The sequence below is a fragment of the Schistosoma haematobium genome (genome assembly GCF_000699445.3).
Source record: "Schistosoma haematobium chromosome Unknown HiC_scaffold_330, whole genome shotgun sequence".
Lineage (NCBI taxonomy): Eukaryota > Metazoa > Platyhelminthes > Trematoda > Strigeidida > Schistosomatidae > Schistosoma > Schistosoma haematobium.
This window is the reverse complement of record NW_026137084.1, coordinates 55,707-67,327: the sequence shown is the minus strand read 5'-3', so window position 1 is coordinate 67,327 and position 11,621 is coordinate 55,707.

Sequence of the window (11,621 nt, the reverse complement as noted above, 5' to 3'; positions counted from 1 at the left end):
TGTTGTGTAAAACAAAATTATTAAGACATAATAGGTTGGATGGATGCAGAGTAAATGAATCATTTATCGGGGAGATTAATAATGATGCTTAACCAATAGTAATAATAATACAAAGATTTATGATCAAAGACAACATAGACAGTTACATTTGGCTATAAATGGTCGTTCGAAGAACTTTCAGTCTGACAAGCCTTGACAAAAATTACTAACCCGATAAATAAATGAAAAGGATTGATTCATGCTGGCACTATGACCAGTTTGCACTAAATGGACCAGTATCGAGCTATTCACTTTCTTCACCAGACATTTGCGTAGTCACACTAGGAAGTGTTTTGGAGCGCGGAAATGTAAATTTCTAGAACTTCGAACAATATAACTCGCTCCTCAGGAGCGAGGTAATTCATCTTTCGGCCTCAATGTCACCATAGGCGCGTAGAAAATACTAATCGTAGTTCTCCGCTGTTGACAGATTTTATGGACTGTTATGCGTAATCTCTGAGTTAATATTTCGCTAGCCACATCCCCTCTGGATTGTCGGAGCATGAACAGAGGTTTTTTATTCACCGTTTTCATTTCGCCTATTCACACTGTGCTTCAACTTTAAACGATGCACGTTGCCCTAAAACTGGCCACTTTTCGGATTATTCATTCGAATGTATAATTGTAGAATCTAGAGAGAACTTAACAAAATGAATATTCTTCGTTTAAATATTGGTATTTTAATTGAGAATTTATTATTTTTGTGGATATAGTCCTGACTTCAGTATTTCATATTTGTACTTAAGTCTTAATGAATTCCACAACTTCACTTATCCTCTTCGGCTAGTAGAGTTCATAACGAATAATAACGGATTATTTTGTATCGACTAAATCATATTTGAGACTTTCAGATTAGCAACTAGTCAGTAGAAAACAATCAGGTTCATCGGCATCTATAGTGATATATAGTTTTAAGCACCATTGGAGTTCTCCTTCCTTCAGCTCAGAAAATAGGTGTAAGTTCCTAAAATGAAAGGACAATATTAAAGCACAGATCTAATACAACTCTGGTATGGTAGGATTCGGGACTTATCTTGATGGAAATTTCGTCCAACGATCCCCTCTATTTCGATACTTCAGTGGACATATGTTCAGAGAAGTTTGAGGCATGAATTTAATTCACCCCTAGGTCAGTTTTGTAATTAAGTCTAGAACATAAAGTATTGTCAAGGGTATGTTTTAGTGTTAACCACATTTCTCATTGTTAAACCCCAAGCACCAATATTTACCTTATTCAGTTCATCCTGTAATGTTTGTAAATCACTTCCGAATTCCATGAGTTCAAATTTATGAATAAGTTTCATGTCGTCAGCGCATAAACACGGTGTACATGCGAAGAAGCATTTACACTTAGTGTTGACACATAAAATTGACCAAAGACGGTTCTTTGTATAGCACGATTGGAGATAGGTCTAGGTGTAGATGTAACAAAATTAACTTTAGTTATGCTGTAATGACTCGAAAAATCGACTTAGACCAACCTAGTGGTTGACTTTTGAATGCATCTTTATCTCAAATTATAGTACGATCTCTATCTTCTCTTGATCACTAAGTCGAGTAATTTAATCAAAGTAATTTATTAAGCATAAAGTGGACGACATGCATTTTAGAAATTGATGAGGTTGAAGTTTATGCAACTGAGCTTGTTCTACATAATTCAGTTAACATTGACACATGAGGCCTGATATATATTCACACTATTCCGGGACCACCCATTCGATGATTCACAAATGAAATGTTGGTTGTCGTACTCCCGTTCATTGCGAAGTTAAGAATGGAAACTGAAGTCTGCACTTTTTGAGGGTTCTCACAGGGGTTAATGGGTTTTGTATTATTATGTGCTACTGAGCGCTGTGTGACATAAAGATATGTCGTTAATCACGTAGATCTAGATATATACAAAACAACCTCGCTCATTCTTATAGGTGCTATCACAACGAAAAACTTAATAGTTATACATTGAAAGATAGCTTTGAATTACAGGGACAAGTGTGAGGTTGCTTAAAAGTACTAGGTTTCTTAGATATGGCACCTTAATATGTACGGACTGGGCAATGATTTGCAGTTGTGTCAGGTGATATATTGATTTAGCTGGTTGCCGTCAAGATAAGACATAACTTTTGTTGTTTGAACCATATTTGGGCGTCATTTAACATCTTATGGATTAGAAGGGTTGGATTGTTTCGTAGTTTAAATGAAGTTTGACAGACTGACTCAGATAATGCTCTCCGCTCTAGAGGGTCACGTCTAAACTGAGTAGGCATTGATTCCGGCAATTGCAGGAGCAAGTGTGCGATCAGATGTGACGAAGGGGTAAGGTTATGTATCGGTGTGAAATAATTATACATTACTAAGCTAAAGATGTATTCAGTTAGTCGAGAAATATGACCCGGTGCAAGATGTTCTATGGCTGCTTTGAAACGCACCGCAAGTTCATGTTTTGATTCTGACAGGTTGTTTATCACTAGATGTAGACGGAATAGGCTTATTGAGCATTTTTCTTCACAGGAAAATTCTAACTTCAATAATAAGTGTATTTTTTGACTGCTACTATTTATAATGTAAATATCGCCATCTCGAGGGTTGAACTGGGGCGAGAAAGAACTGTCCAGTTGGACTGTCAGTTTCTCCCACAATCTTTGACAGTCATGTAGGACACCAAAATGCCACAGGCTTTAAAGAAGTTTATTTCTACCTGGTTGGGGGAAATATGTCCGGGGATCTTGTTGTTTATTTGCTTGTGAAGCGATATAAGTGCATCATAACTTCCGCTGCTTTGCAGTGTGAGAAAGTCTCAATCTGCTATACTTTTTCAGTTTGCATATCGTCAGACATAAAAAGGAAATGGGATATCGCCAATAGATTGGATGAGTTGCTCTTAAGCTTTATATCATTAATCTAGTTTTTTGTTGCTGAAGTGAGGAATATTTACTTTCTTAACCTGTCGTGTAGAACCATCTGGCGATTGTGGTTTAAAAGTGCAGTGATCATTCATGGATGGAGAGTCACGCTTGCGAAAGCAGATTTAAAACCATATTTTAACTGGAAGTATACAGTAGTAGGATTTCGGTGAACTTCAATGACCAATCAGTACAGATGTAGGTTCTGACTATAGTATACTCCGTTTTCCAGATATAATGTTAAATAATATAACTATATCAATTGCCCTACTTACTTACTTACTTACTTACTTACTTACGCCTGTTACCCCCAAAGGAGCATAGGCCGCTGACCAGCATTCTCCAACCCACTCTGTCCTGGGCCTTCTTTTCTAGTTCCATCCAATTCTTGTTCACTTTTCTCATGTCTATCTCCATTTCTCGGCGTAATGTGTTCTTTGGTCTTCCTCTTTTCCTTTGACCTTCAGGATTCCATGTGAGGGCTTGTCTTGTGACGCAGTTGGGTGCTTTCCTCAATGTGTGTCCTATCCACTTCCAGCGCTTCTTCCTGATTTCTTCCTCCACTGGGATCTGGTTTGTTCTCTCCCACAGTACGTTGTTGCTAATAGTGTCCGGCCAATGGATCTGAAGTATTTTGCGTAGACAATTGTTAATAAACACCTGTATTTTCTGGATGATGGCTTTTGTAGTTCTCCAGGTTTCTGCCCCATACAGTAGAACTGTCTTGACATTTGTATTGAAAATCCTGACCTTGGTGTTGGTTGACAGTTGCTTTGAGTTCCAGATGTTCCTCAGTTGTAAATATGCTGCTCTTGCTTTGCCGATCCGCGCCTTCACATCTGCATCAGATCCACCCTGTTCATCAATGATGCTGCCCAAATACGTAAAGGTTTTTGCATCTTCCAAATCTTCTCCGTCAATTGTGATTGGATTGGTGCATTCTGTGTTGTATCGGAGAATCCTGCTTTTCCCTTTGTGTATATTGAGACCTATTGCTGCTGAGGCTGCTGCCACACTGTTTGTCTTCTCCTGCATCTGTTGTTGCGTTTGGGATAGAAGGGCCAGATCGTCTGCGAAGTCTAGATCATCCAACTGCATCTTAGATGTCCATTGTATCCCGCGCTTTCCTTCAGACGTTGACGTCTTCATGATCCAGTCGATCACCAGGAGAAAGAGAAAGGGTGAGAGTAAGCAACCTTGCCTAACACCGGTCTTCACTTTGAACGACTTTGTCAACTGTCCTCCATGCACGATTTTGCAGTGTAATCCATCATATGAGTTCTGTATGATATTGACTATCTTCTGAGGCACGCCGTAGTGTCGAAGAAGTTTCCATAGTGTTGTTCTGTCCACGCTATCAAATGCCTTTTCGTAGTCAATGAAGTTGATGTAGAGTGATGAATTCTATTCAATTGATTGTTCCACAATGATCCGTAGAGTTGCGATTTGGTCTGTACACGATCTATCCTTACGGAATCCTGCCTGTTGGTCACGAAGTTGGGCGTCTACGCAGTCCTTCATCCTGTTTAACAACACCCTGTTGAAGACTTTTCCCGGTATTGAGAGAAGAGTGATGCCCCTGTAGTTATCACACTTGCTGAGATCGCCTTTCTTCGGTATTTTGATCAGAAGTCCTTCTTTCCAGTCTGTTGGTACTTGTTCCTCATCCCAAATCTTATTGAAGAGAATGTGGAGTATCCTTGCAGTTGCCGCTACGTCTGCTTTTAGTGCCTCTGCTAGGATGTTGTCCGGTCCTGCTGCTTTGCCACTCTTGATTTGTCTGATGGCCATGCTGATTTCTTCAATTGTTGGTGGGCTAACATTAATTGGGAGGTCCGTGGGTGCTGCTTCGATGTTGGGTGGGTTCAGTGGAGCTGGTCGATTCAAGAGTTCCTTGAAGTGTTCTACCCACCTGTTTTGTTGCTCTTCAATAATGGTGATTACCTCGCCTTCCTTGCTTTTCACTGGTCGTTCTGGTTTGCGGCGATTTCCAGAGAGTTTCTTTGTCGTGTCATACAATTGTTTCATGTTTCCTTCTCTTGCAGCCTTTTCCGCCGTCGTTGCTAAATCTTCCACATATTTACGTTTGTCGGTTCTGATGCTCCTCTTCACTTGTTTGTTTATTTCCGTTTATTCAGCTTGTGCCTTGGCTTTTTCTGCTCTTGTTCGACTGGTATTGATCGCTGCCTTCTTGTTCCTCCTTTCTTGAATCTTATCCAGTGTACCAACAGTGATCCATTCCTTGTGGTGGTGCTTCTTATGACCCAGGACCTCATGACATGTTGAAGTGATTGCCTCTTTGATCCCCTTCCAGTTGCTCTCCACGGTAGTTCCTTCTCCATTGAGTAGATCATGAAAGGCCTGGAACTTGTTGCTGAGGACTATCTTGAATTTGTTGAGTTTTTTAGTATCCTGGAGAAAGGCCGTATTGAACTTTTGTGATATTGTCCGCCCCGTTGTGCAGTGCTTCCTGAGTTTCAATTTCATCTTGGCGACCAGCAAGTGATGGTCTGATGCTATATCAGCTCCTCTCTTGGTTCTCACATCTTCTATCGTCCTCCTGAACGTTTTATTGATGCAAATATGGTCTATTTGGTTTTGCGTGATGTGATCCAGTGAAGTCCATGTGGTTTTGTGTATGCGTTTATGTGGGAATATGGTGCCGCCTATGACCAGTTTATTGAAGGCACATAGATTTGCAAATCTCTCACCATTTTCGTTTCTTTCTCCCAGTCCGTGTCGTCCCATGATGTCTTCATATCCAGTGTTGTCCGTTCCAACCTTGGCGTTGAAATCTCCCATCAGAATGGTCAGGTCCTTTGTTGGGCACTTCTCGACTATTGACTGCAGCCTATTGTAGAATTGATCTTTAGCGTCTTCATTGTAATCGTTGGTAGGCGCATAGCATTGGATGATGTTCATTGAAATGCCCTCTTTCTTTGTTTTGAAGGAGGCTTTGATGATCCTTGGTCCATGAGATTCCCATCCTATAAGTGCATTTTGCGCTTGTTTGGACAGCATCAATGCAACTCCTTGTGTATGTGGTGCATTTTCTTCTTCATGGCCGGAGTATAACGGGAGCTCTCCTGTAGTTAGTCGTTGTTGTCCAACTTGTGTCCAATGTGTTTCACTGATCCCAAGTACCTCTAGGTTGTATCTTCTCATTTCTGCAGCAATCTGGAAGGCTCTTCCGGTGTCCCACATTGTACGAACATTCCATGTACCTAAATAAATGGTCGCTCTGGTTGTCAGAAGGGGCATCAGCCTCGTAACTTCCGAAGGGATTCGGCTTTCATCATGAGGCGTCATAATTCTTCTAAATGAAGATCTTCTGACTCCCAGGGCAGAGTTTAAGAGGTTTGAATAATTTTTTCTGGTTAGCGTTTTTTTAGCGAGTTAGTTTTCTACGGGATGGGGACGCTAACCCCATGCCCAACCCTCCTCCTTTATCCGGGCTTGGGACCGGCAGTAGCCCCCGGAGGGACTCCAGGCGGAGTTAATTGCCCTACTAGCTCCAAGATATTCAAGTTAAGAAAAATGATGATGAAATGTAATGTTTAGACGTACCGGAAAGAAACTTCGTCCGTTTAGTGTGTAAAGGACCCATATTCGGGACTAGTTTTTAGTAAAATTCTAGATTTTTGCATTAAAATTCACAGTAATCGTATACTTTTTCCGTTTGTCGAGTAATGTTCACAAGACTAGAATTGGTATGAGGTGAGTCAACAACACTTTTCAATGTGTTTAGGAGTAATAAATAGATGTGGAAGTATAAGTACAAAATTCCTCTCGCAATTTTGACTCTGCATATGACAACCAAACGAAATGAAGCGGGAAATATTATTTATACTTACGCGCTCGTTTCAAAGAGGCAGTGATTTTTGTACTTGTTGTGATTATACTTGCTTTTGGTACTTACTGCACCAAAAGCATTCTTGGTCTGTTTTAACTAAAAGTACTTTGGTTAAAGTTTGAAATTTTTTGCTAAATTTTGTCCTAGGTACCTGTTTATACTCCTAGACTAACACTTGTGTTCACATTGTGATCATTGTGTGTTTTTAAAGCTTTTAAATCTAATTACAATAGTTGGTAAGACTCACAAATGTGGGCAACCAAATTGTTTGTTCCCCGTTGAGGAGGGAATGCAGTGTGATGACTGTAAAAAGTGGTACAACAAAATGTGTACACGCCTAAGTCCGATGGCATACAAAAGATGCTCGAAGCCTAACTCGCATTGGCTTTGTATGTTCTGCTGTACGGATAAAAAGGTACTAATTCAGGAGGCTATGGGCCTATTGGCTTTGGCCTGCAAGAAAAACGATGACACAGGCGCTGACAACACCGGCACTGACAGTGACGATTGTGTCAGTGTAGTACCTGCTGTTAGGCGACGTCTCAAACAACCGACTCTGACAGGCGCAAAAGTGAGATCGCCGTTAACATTAACAAGGGGGGTAATACCATCTGGTACTGACATTGATAACAATGCACCTTTAGTGGGAACCGACGAACTGGATAAAACCATCACCGTTCCAAATAGTCCCAATGTCCTGAGGGATGAAAAATGGACTACGGTACGTAGGAAACGAAACGAAAGGAAAAAAGCTGTAGACAGTACACAGGTAGTTAGTAACTCGCTGATGGACTCTCATTGTGAGTCACATACTGCACTACCAAAATCTGATGGTAAGAGTGAAACCCATCCTGGCGTGACTGAGAAGAAAAATCAAATAACAGCTAAAACTAATGACTGTTTACTTGATAAGTCCTTGGTGGACTCTCAGACCAATCCGCCAAAGCTCCAAAGTAAAGCTTCGTCTAACACTGTTGTGAGTTGTAACAGCTCAGGTTGGTTGGTTAAGAGTTGACCCCAAACAACCAAGCTTATGCCAAAACAGTATTGTTCAAGTATTCATTTACTTCCTTATTTTTTATAAGCGTTATATTCCCTATTATCTTGAATGTTGAGAGTCTTTGTTTGTCTGAACAGATAATCCCACGCTCCACTGTGACTGCGCGAAGATCGAAATAAAGACATATTCACTACTTCTCTGGTTTCTTCTATCAATAGCACGAGGGTTACCTTAAGGCACGAAATTGGTGAGCCCTTTTCGAACACAAATTTAACCTCATTTCTGTTATTAACATTTTTTTACTTGATCGTAAAAGTAGACCTGATTATCCGTAAACTAATTTGAGTATATAACTAGTTTATTCCGTATTATCTTAAGTTATTCGTGTTATAGTAACCACTTTTTGTGCTAATTTTATTGCTATATTTGTCACATACCTCATGTCAGACTCAATAGAAACCCATAATCTGGAGGATTTGTCACCAGTGGAGATAGACACTGTTATGACTACGAAATCCCGACTTCCAGAATTTGATCGTAGTGATCCTGAGTTGTGGCTTGCTCAACTAGAGCATTATTTCACGAGACACAATATCAAATCTGAAGGGATTCGCTATAGAGACTTGTGTTCTATCCTTCCTCCTTCAGTTGCCAAAGAAGTCCGTGACTTGATCTTAGATCCACCATCACCACAACCATACACCATCTTAAGACGAGAGATAATGAACCGTTTATCATTATCAGATAGTCAAAGAATCCAAAGACTTTTTCAAGGTGAAACACTAGGTGATCGGTCGCCGTCACAGTTTTTACGTCACCTCCAAGTCTTAGTGGGTGATAACACAGTGGGTGAAGCAGTCCTAAAACAAGGATGGATACAAGCTCTCCCATGCTACGTCCAACACTGTTTGGATGCACAGGATCCTGAAACCTCATTATCTCATTTAGCGCGTATAGCCGACAGAATAATGGAAAGAGGTCCTCCAACTGGATCAGGCACAATAAATCACACACAAAAAGTAGAATCAGCAAAAGACCCCGTCATAGAAGGACTCATTGCGAGTGTTAAGAGTCTCACTGAGGCTGTCACCAGAATGCAAATGGGTCATAGAAACAGGAGCAGGTCACCACAACGACCACGATCCAAGTCACAAAACAGGTCACAAATGTCCAGACAATCTGGGCAGTTTTGTTGGTACCACTGGAAGTTTGGTGTCAACTCAACCAAGTGCATGCAACCATGCGCCTGGCCTAAGCATAATTCTAAGACAGCGGGAAACGAGTAACCCCTCCCCAGGTCGCGACGACTGAGGAGGGGCGCCTAAACAGTCGCTTGTTTTATGTTAGAGACAGAAACTCGGGCTTGAATTTCTTGGTGGATACTGGCGCTGCTCTTAGCATCATCCCTCAACATAAAACTGAGATTAGTCGAGAAACATCATCAATTACACTTCAAGCTGCAAATAAAACTAAAATCGCGACATTTGGGCAGAAAACATTAACCCTAGATTTGGGGTTCAGGAGGCAATTCCCTTGGGTTTTCACGGTAGCCGACTTAGATCTGGCAATACTGGGGATGGACTTTCTAGAGAGATACGAATTTCTAGTTGACACCAAGAAACGGCGACTAACACTAAAAGAAACTTCGTATTACACAAAAGGCAAAGGAAGTCACATCAGCTCTCTTAACTTGATTCAAACTCCCCCAGTAACAACAGCGAAATTCCAAGATATACTCGCGGAATTTCCAAACTTAACTAAACCAAACCCACAGCCTTCTAAAGACAAACTAAAAGTGAGTCACACTATCAAAACCGAAGGTGCACCGGTGTTTGCAAAACCCAGGAGACTAGCACCAGATAAGCTCAAAATCGCTAGGGCCGAGTTTGATTATATGCTACAATTGGGTATTATCCGTCCCTCTGATAGTCAATGGGCATCCCCTTTGCATATGGTCCCAAAGAAGAATGAAGGTGACTGGCGACCGTGCGGGGATTACAGAGCCCTAAACCGTCAAACCGTACCAGATAGGTACCCAATACCTCATATCCAAGATTTCACCAACGGTTTACAGGGTATGAACATATTCACTAAAATTGACTTAGTCAGGGCATATCACAATATCCCGGTGGCTGATGAAGATATTCCCAAGACAGCTATTACTACACCCTTTGGCTTATTCGAGTTTGTACGCATGCCATTCGGCCTGAGAAATGCGGCACAGACATTTCAAAGATTCATAGATAACCTACTTCGAGATATGCCATTTGCGCAGGGGTATATAGACGACTTGTTAATTGCCAGCCCCGATTTGCAATCACACGAACAGCATGTACAAGCAGTGTTGAAAAGACTGGATGAACATGGAATAAACATACATCAAAGTAAGTGTGTTTTCGGTGTTCAAACTCTAGAATTTCTCGGTCACACAATAAGCCCAGAAGGGATTAAACCTATAAAAAAAGAAGTGGATACTATCAAACAATACCCCGTACCTAGTTCTCTAACACAACTGAGAAGTTTTCTAGGCCTAATTAACTTTTATCGCAGATTCATACCAGGTTGTGCACAATTAATGCAACCTTTGACAGATTCACTTAAAGGAAAACCAAAAGAATTCAAACTGTCTTCTGACGCCATCGAAGCTATTAAACAGCTTAAAGATAAACTGGCTCAAGCAACTACGTTGATGTATCCGAATTCTCTTTCCCCACTTGCTTTGATGGTGGATGCTTCAGATAAAGCAGTAGGCGGTACCCTTAACCAACTGGTTAAAAACGCCTGGAAACCAATTGCTTTCTTCTCGAAAAGACTCGCTCCAGCCGAAACAAGGTATTCTACCTTCGGGCGAGAACTTCTTGCAATCTACCTGACCATTAAACACTTCCGACACATGTTAGAAGGTAGGGAATTTATAGTCTTTACGGATCATAAACCACTGACGAATGCATTAAAAGCGAGAGCCGATAAATACTCACCTCGAGAAGTCCGACACCTTGACTATATATCACAGTTCACAAGCGATATCCGACATGTCAAAGGTCAGGACAATCAGGCGGCAGATGCTTTATCCAGACTAGAAATGAACGTGCTACAGCAGTCTACAGTAAACTTCGAGACGTTAAGACACGAACAAGAGCAGGACCTAGAATTGCAAAACCTACTTAAAACAAACAATTCAAGTCTTAATTTAAAACAATTCCCATCACCTATCGATGGTATTCTAATTTATTGTGACACGACCAAGGCAATGCCGCGACCTTTCGTTCCCAAAAATATGCGAAAGTTGATATATAATAACTTTCATTCTTTGTCTCATCCTGGCGCGAAAGCTTCAACAAAACTAATCAATGCCAGATATATATGGCCGAATTTACAGAAGGATGTACACAAATGGGTTAGAGAGTGTTCAGCATGTCAACAATCAAAGATTAATCGTCACACAAATTCACCCATAGGTGTTTTCTCGCAACCAGATGCACGTTTTGCCCATGTGCATATCGACTTGGTAGGTCCTTTACCTCGTTCAAACGGTTTTAATTATCTTTTTACATGCATAGATCGATTTACCAGATTCCCTATAGCCATCCCGATAGCGGACATCACAGCGGAAACAGTAGCCAAAGTTTTCATGCAGAACTGGGTAACCATTTTTGGTACACCCATAACAATAACGACGGATAGAGGAGCGCAATTCGAATCCGAACTATTTAATAACTTGGCTAAACTTCTAGGCTCCAATAGGATACGCTGCACTGCATATCATCCTCAGGCTAATGGGATGGTAGAACGTTTTCACCGTCAGCTAAAAACCGCCCTTATATCTCAC